Source organism: Pelobates fuscus, chromosome 9, assembly GCF_036172605.1.
Source record: "Pelobates fuscus isolate aPelFus1 chromosome 9, aPelFus1.pri, whole genome shotgun sequence".
Taxonomy (NCBI): Eukaryota; Metazoa; Chordata; class Amphibia; order Anura; family Pelobatidae; genus Pelobates; species Pelobates fuscus.
In genome coordinates, this window is record NC_086325.1 from 39,429,981 (window position 1) to 39,448,595 (window position 18,615).

The following is an 18,615-nucleotide window of genomic DNA, read 5'->3' on the forward strand; positions in this document are numbered from 1 at the left end:
TTTTACACATGTCTAATTATTTTTTTTAATTCTTCCCACCAGCAGGGGGACTGTCTGATATTTCAAACAGTCCCCCTGCTGGCATATCCACAGCCAGCTATAGGGGGCCATGTGATCGCTCTTTGAGAGCGATCACATGGCCCCCGGGGGCCTCATTTGCCGTGGGAGGGCTGCCTGGGCTGTGAGGCAGTCCTCCCGAAGCGGATCGCGGCGGAGGTAAGTATAACTTACCTCCTGGGGCTGCAAGCCGTTACGGCGTGCTATGCCGTCATAACGGCGTTAAAGCCCACTTAACCCGTGACGGCATAGCACGCCGTAACGGCGTTAAGGGGTTAAAAGATGTGTTTATATATGATAATGTTAGACAATAAGACCGCAGGAAGAAAATGGCCAATGATAGAAATACTACTTGTGCACGGAAGGAAAATTTGGTTAATCCGAATAGTTTTGTCCGAAAATAAAAACCTATTGGAAAATGTATCCGTGCTTAGGTTCCGTTCGTACGAATTTGATTTGTATATTTTCATTGCAAATGAAGTTTGGACAAGCACATTTATTTTTAAGGTACCACTCGTTGCTGGTGAGTGCAAGGGTTAAAAATGCAAGGGTCAAAGAGCAGAGCTTTATTTCTTCAACCCTCCCTGAGAGTTACATTAACAAATAAAGGCACATGGCAGTCAATATGATTCCCCTATTAGTATAAGGCAGGTTTAAAACTCCCTCATGCCATTCCTTCTCTGCCGAGAAGCATGTCTACTAGACATTAAGCAGTTAGTGGCTTACACAATAACGACTACAAATGAATCATAAAGTTCGAGGCATAATGTCCCCTCAATTCCCTCACCTATGGCCAGTGGGTGGGGGTTATTAAATAAAATGAATAAGAAGGGGAACTTATTACACGAAAAACCTAATGTCCTCTAAACCTTCACGCATCAGTGGTTGGGGCTATTAAATAAAGGTTAACATGTGGGGGATCTAAGGTCCCCACACCCCCGAACCAGGAAGTATATTTAAGGAATGGGCACACTGTTGTCCACACCCCACTGAAATTTTGGCAAATTAAAAATTGTAAAAAGACCTGGTGACTAGAGTGCCTAAGCTCCGTGAAATCTCCCAATAAAAAAAACCCTCCCCTAATAAAATTTAGAAGGGCCAAACAAACTGAATTCATGTTAAAGCTGAGGTTGCATAGTGGGAAAAAACGCTTATAAGGGATTCTTCCCGCCATGCTAGTTTAGCCAGAGCAGTCAGATTGGTTGTTTGTAAGCCAACCAATCACAGCGCTCTGACAGGCAAATCAATATGAAAATGTCCGAAAACAAATGCCCAAGTCTAAAATACTTCTTTCTCTTTGAGTTTTCATAGACATAATAACTTTTTGTGTGTCTGTATGTGTAGGAGATTAGGAATAAGTGTGAAGCATACAATAAATAAAAAAAAATACATAAATGCAGAAGTCAATATTTATTGTTTTACCTAAAACTGTTTATCAAAAACTTACAATGTTTTTGAATAAATGATCAATCAAAATCAGTGCATATTGGATCCAAAAGCAACATTACAGCCAAAGTTAAGAATTTTCTTAAAAATAGCAAAATGATAATTCCTCTAATTTTGTAATTTAAAGATTTATTTCCTGTCCCTAGATTACCTTCTTCTTCTCCTTCATTTTCTCAACACCTGTTATTGTCATTGTTAATATTGTTGACAATGGAAAAATTCTATGAAGAATGAAAACATTAATATCAAAGGGATAGTCAGTTGTGTGTTGAAGACCACCTAACTAGTTTTATATGTCTAAGCATATTTATCTGTAGGACAAACAATTTTAAAAACAAAATGCAATTCTTTCACAGTAATATATATTAAGGATTTGATTCAACACATGTTAAGTTGGACTGTTGGACTTTAGTTGCCATAATTGTTGAGTAAAAACACAATTACATAGTTATATAGTAAACTAGGCTAAAAAAATAAGATTAACATCAGTCAAATTTGGGGCGGGGGCGGGCTGCCGAGCTTAACGGTCGCAGGAAAGATCAGCTCCGGCAAACCACGATCTAATACGCTTGTAAAGAGTGATTTTGGACACAAAAAAGTCTAACAACTGCGACCCTCGATGTGTATGGGCCACCGGAGCTGAGGAGAGGCTTGCTCCCAGAGTTTTAGTCCCTTGGAGGAGAGATCCCTGCTGTAACATACGGTACCTTATCTGGCGATGAGTGGAATGGACAGCTGCCGCTTCACTATCCTGCCCGACGGAGTCCAACAGACACGCTGAACACAAGCAGACCTGGTCCTGACCCCCCCCTCTGGACCAGGGGGGTGATCCCGGTCCTCACCCCAAAGCCACACGGGATGCACCACATAGGCCTACGGCCCAAATCTAAGATGACGGAGGTCACCTGTGAAAGATCCGGCACGCAGAGCCCTCAGCGGACCACTGACTCCACCTGACCCAACGTGAAAAGCAACAAGTAAGTTCTGCGACCTACCCCAAGAGACATGCTCTCTGGAAGAGCTAGGGAGCCGGAGCCCAGGGCAAAACGCTGCGTCCCCTTACAGCTAACCAAGCGGCACCTCCTGTCCTGTGGTAAGGGACACGCAGCAAAGCTGCGAAATCACCACAGGAGGCACAAAACGAGCTGAAACCCAAGGGAGCACAAGGCAGCCCTGCATCATCACCTCCACTCACTAATCCCACCGAGCAACAGCACAAAAGAGACACTATAGCCCCCACCGGCAGCTCAAGTACCAAACTGATGCCAAAAGCAGCAGAGAACATGCCATCACACGGGTTCACACACCTACATGCCCACACAGAGAGTACGGCTCGCAGACAATGGGAGTCAGCCTCCACCACTGCAACGAGCCGAGTAGACAAGCTGGAGGAGTCACAGTGCCCAGCAAACGGGTATGGTCTGTGCCTGACAGCTGGGAACATGGACTGAGTGGGACAGGCAAGGGGGGACACCAGATGTACCAGAGCACTACCCCGATATTCCCTCCCACACACAGCACTGCCCTCTGGCCACTTCATACCAGCTAACATAGTGCACCATGTCTCAGCCGAAAGGACTCCTACTCCACCTGACCCACTAACACATAACACCCAGTCACTGCAATACCTAGTGGCCCCCGTCCTATAAGCAAAGTGTATTATATGTGCCCAGTGGTCAAAACATGCTATGCTATGAAGTCTAACTTACTTAATCTTACCTATTAGTCTTGTAAACAAGCCCACAATCAGATTGAACGGCCAGCCTAATGCTAATCTTGTGTGTCTCACCTATGTCTAATCTGTATACACTCCTGATATTACCTATTATGTCTACCCTGCCTTTAAAATATACCTGTTTAGCTTATGCCAATGTTTTAGACATATGTACCTAGCCTGAATCTGATAACAAAAAAATTGTGCTGTTACTGATTGCCACAATACTGTTTACTCTGTATAACTCATCAACTTGTAGCCTGCTTGTAACACTAAGCACTGCAAAAATAAAGATAAAAAAGAAAAGAAAAAATTAAAACGGGCAAATTTAGATATTCATGCATCTTGATACAAAAAAAAGTAAAAAAAAGTTTGAAGTTATTTCTTATTTTGCTACAATTTTGGAAAAATCTTTCTATACCAGGGGTCCAAAAGGTAAAACCCCAGATGTTGTAGAACTACAACACCCATGATGCTTTGCATGTCTTTAAAATGTCTTTAAAATGGAAGTTGTAGCTTTAGAACGTCTGGAGATCTATCTATTGGGCACCCCTAGACTTTAAAGTAGCTGTTTCCCCAACATAAAGACCATTATAGCCATTAATTTTCTAGTTTTCCCTAAAATCTTCTAGTCATTGTTTAAAAGGCCTGATAAAGGGCACAATCTGGGGCAAAAGCAGTGGCTACTTAGCCCAAAACTACTCATGGGTGCGCCACCCACATCGGGGGTGCCCCCAGGAACCCAACGATACCACCCCAGGGCCCAATGAGGCCGGAACAGCGGAGACACAAATGTGGCCTACAGAGGCCGAAACCGAGGCGAGGCGGCTGCCCACATCGGTGAGAGAGCCTTCAAGCGACAGCTCTGCAAATTACCCCCCCCCCTTTGAACCGGCGGGGGATATCCCGGTCCCCACTGGTCACAATGGCCAGGAAGGAAAATGAGCGATCCAGCCAAAAGCAACACTGGGGCAACTGGCCCACATGGTGGTCCCAAGATGGCCACACAGCACAAGCACACAGACTGGAACACTTGCACCCAGCTACCCGGGTCCCCTCTGGAGACTTTTGACTACCTGTGCACAAGCTTCAGGGACATCCTGCGGAACAGAGGAGTGACATACCGGCAGGCGGAGGCAATGGTAACCGCATGGATCTGGCCGACTGCAAGACGCAGCTACTATAGACAGACACCACGGGCATCCAAAATGGCGGTCTGGCAATACAGACACCAGCGGGCCCAGAGCGGGAAAATGGCAGCAGGCATATCGGGTGCACCCTCCCACCCACAAGCTAAAATCCCCGGGACCGCAAAGCACAGAATACAGCCAAGCATCTCACCTGACCAGCGTCTCGGCACCCAATGACACGGGGACCAACTCTGCACAAAGAGTGACACAACACAAGTGACCCAGCACCTGCAGCAAAATCACAAGATTGCGCAGGGAACCACTGATTCACCTCCAGAACGCTCGAGGTACCAGCCAAAAGCCGGAATCGGATGAACTCCCCCCCTGATTTGGGGCCCCAGAGACTGAAACCTCCAACCACCGAGGTTATAGTAATGACCCAAGATTTGACTTTCCTGTAAAACTACCCACCTCCTTGCCTTTTAATATAGCAAGCAATAGCCTCCATCCCTACTTAACCCCTTCAGTGCCTCATCAGTGTGGCAGCAATGTATATGTTCTCTCACCACAGTTGGTAAGCTAATGATGGCAGATTATGGCATATGCATAGACTCACTAGATGAAGTAGGGACTGGTCTGCTAGCTCTCATTGCTTTAAAAGATATGCATGACACTATTACAACACCGCTAGATCTGCTTACCTAAGACAGGACCAAACACTTCCTAACTGCCTATCGTTTTTTTCAACATGTTAAAAATGTTACGCACGCCACAGACAGAAGATATGCTGACAAGTTGAAACGTTATGTATACCCACTGTCTTTACTCTAACTAGATCTAAAAATGTGCTGACAACTCTTACGCCACATTAAGTTTACTATACCTGTTACTATAAAGCTTGTGAATGCTATTGTGGCCGAACAAGCCCTTTGTTACCCTTTGCACAATAAAAATAAAGAATAATAAAAAAAAAAAGGCCTGATAAAATAAAACTTCTTTAGGCACCAGAATTCACATCTTTACTATTCTTATGTAATGATTTTACATGATTTCCTATATTTTAGGCCAAATTGAAATATGTTTTTAAGACAAACAAGGTTATTCACAAAAGTGAGAATTCAAAGTGAATTCATAGTAAATTTCAAATTAAAAGTCAAAATAGCACACTAAATAAATAGCGTGATTAAATTATATAAAACATAGAATCTTCAAATGTTGTTCTGCAAAAAATAAAATAAACACATATAGTGCAGACCATCTGGCTAAGCTTATATATACAATATAAAGTGCAAGGAGTGTCTAGGATCAAACCAAAAGTTACCAGAGCCTAATCAACCCTGGCTCTGGGTTTGAAAAATGCAGCTTGAGAGGTATACAACAGGATAATTAGACAGGATAGATATTCTCAACTCTCAGGTGTGTTCAAGCAAACAGGTTCTTCTATTTAAGAAGTAGACAAGGAGAGAGGCCAGGACCCAAATTGAACAGTATCCAAATCATTATTATAATAAAAAGAGTGTTTAACCTTTTTTTATTATAATAAAGATCTGACGATTCTATGAAGTACACAATTTAGGTGTGCTGTTTATTGGTATACTGACACAATTAAGAATTTATCTACAGGCCCAGTCTGTAGGTCAGTTAAAGCGACAATAGGGCAATGCAAGAATTAAGTCAGGAGGTCAATATCGTGAATTAGTCCTTAGAAATAACCAAATCAGAATCCCAAAGGGAATCATCTAAAGGAAAATCCATACATACATATAATAAGAGGTCAGTCCCAGAGGTGTCAATCTGAATCAGTGGTTAAAGTCGTAGCCAGCAGTCAAAGAGCCAGTATATAAATCAGAGAAGAAATGAGAGAATGGAGTGAGCCAGAGATGTGGTGTCATTACCAAAATTGTGTGAGTGACGAAGGAATATGAGATTTAAGTATGAGATGAGATTAATGTGGATTGGTCAGGACTTTTGGATGAGCTACCTGTTTGAGAGGTGGGACCTGACGTAGAAAGTCCTGCATTAAAAAAAAGGTTATAGATGCAGAGCACCAACATTGTTATGAATACAAAATCAGTGCAAAACATATTGGTGGTGAAGGTTTAAATAGAAAGATGATATGTGACTCCACCAGGATCTCTTAAAGGCATGTGAAAAAAAAAAACTCATATTATATTGTACCATCTTACTGCAAAGAACTTTTTACTCTACCATTGACAGAATCTCCTTTTTTTTTCAAGTCTAAGTGAGAGTTGTTTATACTGGCCCTGTTGTTATGTATTTAAAGTAAACACATTCAAGTTTTGTAGCATTTCTTTATAACTAATATCTTCCATTCCTTTTTTTGTTGAATAATATGTTTTATTGAGAGTGTATTGCATGGGGATTATGATTCAAATTCCATAGGTACATCAGAATCAAATAATAAGTATGCAGTAGTAATAAAATATAATTCACTTAAAAAAAAATTCTTGTTTCAAGTTTATACCAAGCAATGCAAAAAAAAAAAGGGGGGGGAGTGTAGACTAGTCAAGGGAAACTGTGGGGAAGTTAGGTTGGGGTCATAGAAGAGACAAAGAAGACCTTCGCTATGAGAGAGAGAGGGATGGTATATTCCATCACAACATTACGTTCATTACCTATCTCTCAAAACTGGGAAATCTTGGAAGGGTAGTTTTTTTGTAGACAAGGTCAGGAACAGGACAACAGTTAATTATGTTAAAATTGGTAAAGGCATGTGGCTCGTCACCCCCTCAGAGGAAAACCAAGCTGTGTATTCTATATTTTGAAATGGGAGATCTAAAGTCAATATGTATTTTTTTTTTTTAATTTGGAGAAAAGGTTTTTCCATTATTTCCTTATTTGTTAAGGTTTTAATCCAATCCATTCCAATTAAATGTTGTAATTTTGTCAGAAAGAGAGACAAAGAGAGATGGTATTGTTGGCTTTAGACCTGCAATATGGCCTTGCAGTATCTATAGTACTAAATATTTTAGTCAAGTGTGTATTCAAATGGCGTTGGATTTCCTTCAAGAAATTCCCAATTACCGGTCAACCCCAAAAAACAATGATACATGGCTGCGTGGTCAGCTGGACATTTAGAGCATTTTATGTCAGATTTTCTATTCATTATGCATAGTCCAACTAAATAATGAAACAATTTTACAGTCATTTTGTTGGATGAACTCCTAGTTTCAATAACTATATTAACCCCTTAAGGACAGAGCTTCAGAAGCTTGTCTTTCACTTAATGACAACGGCATTTTTTGCATTTTTTGCTGTTTGCGTTCAACTGCAATTTGCATTTTACTAATTTATTGCACCGACGCATATTATATACCGTTTTTTAAAGGACAGAAAGGGCTTTAATTTGATGTAACATATATATACATAAATGCTTATTTATTATAAAAAATACAGAAAAATGCAAAATGAAAACATTTTGATTTTTTTTACAGTTTTTGCAATAATAATGTGTGCACAATTAGTGCAGGTTAAGGAAAGTAATTAAAAATAAATTAATTTAGTTGTTCTGATTTACAGAATATATAATGTGTCTGGGATTTTAAGTTTTTTTTGGTAGTTACAGGTCACAAAGCACAAGGAGTAAAATAAACTTTTAATGTGGAGCGAATTTATAATTTGGTATGTTTGTCTTGTAAGCTTAATAGCAATAAAAGAAAACAAAATTGCCACACAAAAGTATATATTTATATAAAGTAGACACCACAGGCTATTTACCTAAGGTTGTTTTGACACTTTCTGCCTTAACATGCCCCCATTATTTCACCAATATATGACAAATTATGTGGTAAAAAATAATTGTGTGCATTTTTTACATACGGATTGCATTTTTGCTGGGCATTTTGTATATTTCATATGTGCCACTAAGTTCAAACCCCCCAAATTATGCTCATCTAAGTCTTCTGAGTAAAATGACACCCCCATTGTATGTATTTGGCACTATTTCATGAAGCTACAGTGCCATACAGGAGACCTGCCCTTTTTAAGTATTCACAGTAGAGTTTTGAGAGACGGATTTAATGAGCCTATGCTTCCATTTGGGGTATTATAACAGTTTGACTGTTCATAAAAAACCCCACAAAGGCCTACCATTTGTAAAAGTAGACACCCCAGGGTATCTCATAAGGTGCATATTGTGCCTTAGCATGCCCCCATTTTTCCACCAATATATGCCAAAGTATGTGGTAAAAAAATATTTTGGGCATTTTTTTACATACGGATTGCATTTTTGCTGGGCATTTTGTATATTTCATATGTGCCACTAAGTTCAAAACGCCCAAATTATGCTCAGCTAAGTCTTCTGAGTAAAAAGACACCCCCAATGAATGTCTTTGACACTATTTCGTGAAGCTACAGTGCCATATAGGAGACCAAGCCATATGAATTTTTACCGAACTTTGAATTTTTATTTTATTTTTATGTGCAATTTCCAAGCATCTTCGCAGGTTTTAAATTCAAACTACCCCACAAAGGCCTACCATTTCTTAAAGTAGACACCCCAGGGTATTTCAAAAGGCATATTTTGAACCTTAGCGTGGGATCATTTTACCGCTAGCGTGTACCAAGTGTAGTGGTAATAAGCGTTTCTTTCTGCCTTTTTGACACACAAAGTGAGTTTGCACAGTATATTTTGCAAACCGTATGTGTACTACCACTGTATAATACTTCATATGTTGCTCAGCTATGTCTGCTGAGTACAAAAATACCCCCGTATGTACCTTTGCCAGGTATATGTGGACATCGGAGGGGCACATTTGGGACACAGCCATTCCATTTTTTTTTCAAACTTTAAATTTTTACGCTGTGCCCATGTCCCATTTTAGAGTATTTTACCAGGCTATATAATCCAAATACCCCATAAAGCCATACCATTTCTTAAAGAAGACATCCTAGGGTATTTCAAAAGGCATATTTTGAACCTTAGCGTGGGATCATTTTTCCGCTAGCTTGTACCAGGTGTAGTGGTAATAAGCGTTTTTTCTGCCTTTTTGACACACAAAGTGAGTTTGCACAGTATATTTTGCAAACCTTATGTGTACTACCACTGTATAATACTTCATATGTTGCTCAGCTATGTCTTCTGAGTACAAAAATACCCCTGTATGTACCTTTGCTAGGTATATGTGGACATCGGAGGGGCACATTTGGGACACAGCCATTCCATTTTTTTTCAAACTTTACATTTTTACGCTGTGCCCATGTCCCATTTTAGAGTATTTTACCAGGCTATATAATCCAAATACCTCATAAAGCCATACCATTTCTTAAAGAAGACATCCCAGGGTATTTCAAAAGGCATGTTTTGAACCTTAGCGTGGGATCATTTCTCCGCTAGCTTGTACCAGGTGTAGTTGTAATGAGCGTTATTAAATGTATTTTTTTACTTTTTAAAACTTTTTTTACTTTTTAAAACTATTTTTTAAACTTTTGTTTTGCTTATTAATTTTTTTAAAGTTTCCTAAACTTTCGTAAAACTTTTTTTTACAGATTTAACATTTTTTTTTACCGTTTTTTTTTTACCGTTTTTTTTAACCATTTTTACCGTTAACCCCTAACTAGCAGTAAGCAGCACTAACAGTAAATTCACAATTTTCCCATAACTCCCACCCACCCCAGCTAGCAAAATATTTAATTATACAATATTTAAATTAGTTAATTAAATAAATGTAACCCCTGATGGTTAAAAAATAAATAAAAGTTAATCGTCAGGGGTTAAAAAAATTAGATCACAGTATAATACTGTGATCTGTATTTTGATCACTGTAGGCAGTGATCGACTGGCAGGGAATGGGTTAATTTTTATTTGGACTGGGTAAAAGGTTTATTTTTTTATTTTTTTACTTAAACATTATTAAAACTTTTTTAACTTAATTTTTTAACTTTTTAAAAGCTTATTTTAAAACTTTTTTAACGTTAACCCCTAGTTAGCCTAACACTAAATCCCCCAATTCCCCACTAACTGCCACCCTCCCCAGCTAGCTAAATTTATAATTTTAAAATATTTAAATTAATTAATAAAATAAATTTAACCCCTGAGGATTAAAAAAAAAAAAAAGAATTAACCCTTAGGGGTTAAAAAAAAATGTAAATGGCAAAAAATGTAATCCCTGCCAATTGATCACTGTAGTCAGTGATCAATTGGCAGGGAAGGGGTTAATATTTTATCTAAATTTGTAAAGGGGGGTGGGATTTTAATTTAACTTTATTTTTTTTTTAAACAGGGGGCAGGATCACTGATGATCCGTCTCCCTGCACTTCACAGTGAACCCAGAAGTGCAGGGAGGCGGAAGGTGAGTATACACAGCACATGTGCTCACTCTGACATGTTGTCAGAGCGGGCACATGTGCTGGGACAGCCCAATCCGGTGCTCCCGGTCTGCCTCTAATACAGAGGCAGACCGGAGCCCCATTAACCCCACGATCGTCGTTAAGGCAATCCCCTAAGTGACAGACCTCGTCCGTCACTCGTCGTTAAGGGGTTAAATGGACTCTCCAGTGCCAGGAAAACAATCCGTTTTCCTGGCACTGCAGGTCCCCTCTCCCTCCCACCACCCATCCCCAGTTGCTGAAGGGGTGGAAACCCCTTCAGTGACTTACCTGAGATCCCTGCCGATGTCCCTCAGTCGCCGCCGCTCCTCCCCTTCCTCACGTCAGCCAGCGGAGGAGACTGATCCAGCCTGCCCGCTGGCTGAGGAGACCTAATGCGTATGCGCGGCCATGCCGCGCATGCGCATTAGAGCTCTCCATAGGAAAGCATTGAAAATGCTTTCCTATGGGGAATTGAGTGACGCTGGAGGTCCTCACACAGCGTGTCCTCACACAACCTGTGCTATAAAGCAGGAAGTGCCCTCTAGTGGCTGTCTAGCAAACAGCCACTAGAGGAGGAGTTAACCCTACAAGGTAATTGTTGCAGTTTATGAAAACTGCAATAATTACAGTTGCAGGGTTAAGGGTAGTGGGAGTTGGCACCCAGACCACTGCAATGGGCAGAAGTGGTCTGGGTGCCTGGAGTGTCCCTTTAATTTTAAAACCTGCTAATGCACAATTTTTTTTGCTGAAGTGCTGAACATTGCCCCATGTATGCCAGATAGGGCCATAAGTTTTATATTTATATGTATAACTATATAGATTTATAACTAAACTTTTACCTGCCATTGTAGATAGTTGCCTGGACTCTTGTCTAACTATAACTATTTTCCACTTCCAAGTTATGTCTTGCTCACACTGTACTACCTTATCTAGTTTTGTGTTTTTTGCAAACTGTGACATGCCACTTTGATTGCCTATTGCAAGATTATTAATAATCAGGTTGAAGAGAATTGGTTCCAAAACAGAACCCTAAGGGGCATATACCACCTTTGTTCAACTTGAAATTTTTCCATTAACAACTACTCTCTACACTCTTTTTTTTTTTTTTAAGAAAAGATTTGTTTCTCACAAAGGTTTAGTTTTAATTTAGGCCTGCTCATTAACATGTTTCTTATTTATTACCTAGGGGTATATGCTGTAAAGTGTACTTTTATAATATTTGTTAAAAAATATTCCATTTGTCTTTAATTGTTTTTTTCTTGGAGAAGAGTTTCTGTCAGTCATGATTCAGATGTAAAACTACACTTAAAGGGACACTATAGTCACCAGAACAACTACAGCTTATTGTATTTGTTCTGGCGAGTATAATCATTCCCTTCAGGCTTTTTGCAGTAAACACTGTTTTTTCAGAGAAAAAGCAGTGTTTACATAACAGCCTAGGGATACCTCCACTGGCCACTCCTCAGATTCCTAGTGGTGAGAACAAATGCAGAGCTTCACTGAGTATGAGTTGTGAGGTGAGGCCTGAAGAACAGAGATGGAACAGTTATATGAAGTTATTTACAGCCAGGAGGAGCATAGGAGAGTAGAAGAGGGGGGGAGGGGGGGAAAGCGGGAGGGTTAGAGCAGCCATGTGTTGTATACAATTGAAAAGTTTAGCAACCAAATTCTATAACCCAAAACCAAAATATTAATAACTGTGTACATGAAATATTGGTCAGAAACATTAAATGACAATGATAAAAACTACATGCACAGAAAATTACAGTGGGTAACTACATTTATAAATGGTAACAATTCTATAGTAAGACATGATAATATAGTAGCAATGTAAGAATAAATGAGGTGAAGTACCTTCCAAGCTTCAGTCAGTACCTTGGAGTACCTTCTATTGTAACTAGTAAAAAAGGATCTGTCATATGGGCATTGGGGGAAGTCCTTTACCTGTTCCACCAACTTTGCCTTCAGCATCGTTTTTACCATGCTGTGGCTGTCCACACTTCCAGAGTTGGCGTTCTGGTCTCTGCTATATCTGTGTGTTAAAAATGCACTGCTGTGTCCAGTGCTTAGTTATTCTGAAGCATTGGCTAAGGTTACCTGGCATACTTCTTCTTCTGTTCCTGCAACAGCTTGCTCCTGCAACTGTTCCTGAATACGTGTTCCATCATTGGATCTCCTAGTTACCGGTACTTGACTTCAATAATTCATGTGCCCTTGCTGCCTTCCCTGACCTTCGATGTATAACCTCACCTTCATTTTGGACACCTCGCTTGGACTTTATTACATTGATAAAGTCCCAGTGCCAATACAGATCTCATAGGATCCTGTCCTCACTTTCAGGTTTCCCTAAAGGTCATGCTTGATAAGTTGTACTGTCTATTGGGTTCCAGCTTCTTATTGGCTTACCAGGTTAGTGACACGATCTACCCTTGGCTAACATTAGCTGTAAGGCTTATGTTTGCTGAAATATGTGATGTATTGTATATTGAATTAATAGTAGAATCCAAGAGGAAAAATACAACAAATATGTATTTTCTCCAAAAATGCCATCTTAAAAACGTGACTTTTTTACTGCCTGTAAGGTCGCGCTTGATTTCCACGAGTTGCCGTTCACCCTGCAGCAATTTAGAGTAGATGTTTGCTTTGTGAATACAGATGTTGCCATGGCAACACTGCAATTTTGCACAATGGCAGCTGTAATACTTATACTATTTCAATCCATAATGAGTTTATGAATATTCGGTGTCATATAGGTTGGGAGTAGGAATTGTTGATGATTGACATATGGTGGGTTGTTTTCTAAGCAGAACCACAAGTCATACTGTCAGTATACAAAATTACAGCGGGTTATTTAGCCCTCTAGCCTACATGTACTCATGACTGTAAAAATATGTATGCATTAATTGGTTCTTGAAATACACAAAGCTGCCTTAATAGAGAAACTGTCAAATAAATTCTTCATATGGTTTATTGTGGTACGTATCGGGAAATGTGTAACAGCGACAATACCAAACAAAAATATCACATCGGAATTGATTTCAGTTGACTTTAATGACAAAACTATGGTATATAACCATGCATAAATTCAGCTTATATGCTTATTGCATGTTTTTATATCACACAATATCTTATATCACAAAACTGCACTACATAGGTTGCATGTGTTAGATAATAGAATGCATAATGTTTGATCTTGGGGAATGTGTCCAAAAACTACACCATCTAAACAGTGCCTGGAACTGGGATACCACACTAGCAAAACAATTTAAAGCACATAAAAGCAAAATGTAGTTTATGGTAAAATATTTGAATTTCATTCTACATAATAATTATAATTATGTAATTGAATGTAGTTCAAATGATATGTTAGAACGTGATATTTCCATCTTGGGCAAAAGTTATACTTTGGACAGATTATAAACCACAATTATAATAAAATAGTAAATGTGTGCATGTTTACTGTAAATAGGTGTCAAGTGAATACGGCTACATTAGACTAAAATCCTCAATGAAATAATCTTAAACTAAAAGTTGTTTACATAGATAACCAGCTACGTGTGACCAGCCATCCTAACCATTGTCTTGATGGTTACAGCTTATTCTACACATGGAAAAACTGTTCCAATAAGAGGTAGGTAAAGCTATATCCTCTTGTCCTTTTAATACAATACTTTTATAAAAGCACTGCAATGCAGCAACCAGTACACATCGTCATGTATTATACAGAGCAGAACACATATTTCGAAATAAAGACTCCTTGATTGTTAGAATTTGCATATTTTTATGGTACAGAATGCTACACTATTATTGATCAAGTTATAATAAAAACTACAGAAATAAGAAACCCATAAACATAAAATGCTTACATAAACACTTTTACATTGAATTGCTATTTTTCCATTGTGTTCTATACAGATTTGGTTTCTATTTGTGCTTACTAAAAACTCATTTAAAACTTGCAAGCTGTGTTTTTTTCAAACACAAATTCGATATCTAACCATATTTATGAATTTCAGGAAGATCTTGAATGGCTAGGGACCCTTATTGGTTGAACTGAGTTCACGCTAAGATCTAATGATTGTGACGATTTGATGAACACAAGTTTCCAAAGTCTGCTGGCAGAGACGTTTGGCTTGGGTATTACATTGTTCAGTAATACACAGGATCATTAAATGTATTTAATACTAATTAAAAAAAATATAAAGATCTCATAGGCTTATAACCCTTGCAAAAAAAAAAATGTAATACCTTTGCCTAGGTGAATACATAATAAAACCAAAACAGTTATCAACTTGGTAATTACGTTAGTTAATTGGAGGATTTGGAGAAGAAACCCCAATCAGCCTATTTTATTTTTAAAAGTGTTAACTCTGTTAAAAAAAAAATTAAAATCTTGCCAAATGAGCCATCATAAATTGTACAAGCTGTCAATGCACCAAACTTGCTGTTTAGTGAATTGCCACTTTTGATTGAGTCCTGCCTCGATATTTAGTTTTATTTTTATTTTTACAAATTCTTCTACAGCTTCACATTGTTTCAACCTTAACCTTATGATGTTCATCAAAATTATATATCTCTAGTAGGCAAGTCAAACTCGTTTCCCAAGCCGTGTTCACATATAACGCTAAATAAAATTAGATGAGATCTGCAAAGCATTCCTGACATTTTCAGATTTCTTCTTTCAAGCTTGCAAGCAGCAAGGGAAGATTTTTAAGCATTTGTAAAAGATTGAATGATGGGAGCCACAAACTCATAAACTTTAATGAAAATGATTTTATTTTATCATATCTAGGTTGTGCTTTGTTCTCGCAAGATGGCTTGTATTATTATGGTTGGTAGAAGCAATTCTTAATATCAAAGAGCACCTTATATATTGTCCCCATAGAAATTACAGCTGTACAGCTGAAATTAAAGTATTTTCTATAGATTTATTTATATATTTATTCATAAAGTGTTTTCATTTTTTTAAGCAAGTCCTGTGACTGCTGTGTTCTTAACAAACATGAAACAAAGCTGAAATGTCAATCAGCAGCTGCTAAGGCCAGTAAGGTATTGTCATGTCTAAAAAGGAGCATTCATTCTCAAGTTGAAAATATAATTTTGCTTCTTTCTAAATCAATGGTAAGATCACATCTTGAATATGCTGTGCAATTTTGGGCACTTGTTCTAAAGAAGGATATTATGGTACTAGAAAAAGTACAGACAGGCTAAAAGATTAATAAAAGAAGTGGAACGTTTTAGTTTAGTTAGAAAAGTTAACACAATTAAATCTGTTTAGTTTAGAAAACAGCACCTCATAGGGGCTATGACAGCGTTATACAAATATATTTGGGGCCAATACAAACCATTGTCTGAAAATCTATTCATAGACAAGACTTTATATAGGACACAAGATCATGCATTTAGACTGGAAGAAATTAGATTTAGTCTAAAGCAAAATAAAATATATTTTTTACAGCAAGAACAATAAAGATGCGGAATTCTCTGACTGAAGTAGTGGTTTTATCATAGTCTGTATAGATGCTTAAACAGCAATTGGATAAATACTTGCAAAACTATAATATTCAGGGATATTATGTTTAATACATGAGGTAACAGCTTCTTGATCCAATGAGAGATCTGACTGCCATTCAGGAGTCAAGATTACATTTTTAACTAGTTTGTTGCAAATTTGGAAAGGGCTTTAACGCCTTCATGACCACGGACGTACCAGGTAAGTCCGACAAAAAATGGTCGTTAACGATCTCAGACGTACCTGGTTAGTCCGCGGCAAATGTGAACACTCGTAATCGCTTCCAGCCGCTCTACCAGTATTGCAGCGATGCCTCGATATCGAGGCATCCTGCAATACCTCCCCAGGAGTGATCACTTCCAGGTTGCCCCACGTGGTGCCTGGCAGTGTTGCATAGCATCGGAAGCCATCGGGCAGGCTTCCGATACTCTGCCTGTGTGCTAAGTGCCTTGAGGGGTCGAGGCACTCAGTGTAGATGAATTAATAAAAAATAATAATTAAAAAACCAATTAAAAAACTAAAAGTATTAACCCTTATCCCCTCCCCCCCCCCCCCCCCCCGGACCGTATATAAATAAATAAAAATATTAAAAAATATACATATGTCTATATACATAATTACATAAATAATTTCATAAATATACACGTAGACTTCAAATATATAAATATGTATATATATATCTAAATTCTAATTGCATATTTATGTAATATTTTTACATAATTAAGTAATTTTATTGATTGCAATTTGAGGGACCTGCCTGACAACTCAGGCCAAAAGTCCAGAGAATTTAATTTTCTAGCACTATGTTTAACCCTGTAACTTCCCAAGACACCCTAAAACCTCTACATTGGGGGTCCTGTTATACACGGGAGACTTTGCTGAACACAAATATTAGTATTTCGAAAGAGTAAGACATATCACCGCGATGATATTGTCAGTGAAAATTAAATTTTATGCATTTTTCACACACAAACAGCACTTTCACTGATGAGATCATTGCTGTGATACATTTTACTGTTTTGAAACACTAATATTTGTGTTCAGCAAAGTCTCCCGAGTATAACAGGACCCCTAATGTACAGGTTTTATAGTGTTTTATGAAAGTTACAGAGTCAAATATAAGGCTTGATCTTCTGTTTTTCCACATTGAAATTTGACAGATTGGTTATGTTGTCTTTGAGAGCGTATGGTAGCCCAGGAATGAGAATTACCCCCATTATGTCATGCCATTTGCAAAAGAAGACAACCCAAGGTATTGCAAATGGGTTATGTTCAGTCTTTTTTAGTAGCCACTTAGTCACAGACACTGCCCAATGTTAGCTTTCATAATTTTTGTTTTGCATTTTTAACAAACAAATACATATTAATGCTAACTTTGGCCAGTGTTTGTAAATAAGTGGATGCTAAAAACACTGGACATAATCCATATTGAATACCCTGAGTTGTTTACTTTTAAAAAATATGTACATGTGAGGTGTGATTCAGAGATTTATGACAGATAACAGTGTTACAATGTCACTATTGATACATTTTAAAAAATATGTATTTTGAAACAACAATGTCCTACTTGTACTTATAGCCCTATAACTTGCAAAAAACAGTAGATGTGATACAGGTTTTGGGGGTTAAAGTTAGAAAAGTGTGTTTTTAAATATTTTCATCATATTTTGTAATTTTTCTTACAGTAAATCATATGATATGATGACAATAATGGAAAAAAAAAACATTTAATGGCGAGAAAAACAGTATATAATATTTGTGGGTATAGTAAATGAGTAAGAGGAAAATTACAGCTAAACACAAACACCACAGAAATGTAAAAACAGCCCGGGTCCTTAATGGTAAGAAACTTGAAAAATGGCCTGGTCACTAAGGGGTTAAATTGTGTTCTTTTGGATTAACAGCAAAAACAGATGTGAGAAAGGCTGAACTGTATGAACGCATGTCTCTTTTCAGCTATATAACTATATAATTATGGATATTTGTTCCAGGTTTGGTTAGACACAGAAAATGTAGTTTTTTTTTTTTCACACAATGCAGGCTTGTGAAAGATTTTATATTTTCAGGTAAGTTATCTCACAGGTGCAAACATCTATATCATAATGTTATACGATCTTGGTGTATTTGGGAATGGAGGGTAAGATGTTGACATTCAGCCATAGGGGCTGTGTAGGAGCAAAATTCTACATGTTACTTGCGCAGTGTATTTACAGAATTGGTTATGAACCACAAGATATTTGAGTTTTTATGTTTTTATTTTTATTTTTCAATGTACCATAACTGGAATTCCTAATACCCTATTATTACTCTATTATTAATCTGGTAAGTATGTTCTGTAGGACTTTGAATGGAATTTACAGATTTTCAATTTATCAGGAATCAATTTGGTTCAGGTTTAGATGCAAGTAATAATTGTAGAGCAAAGT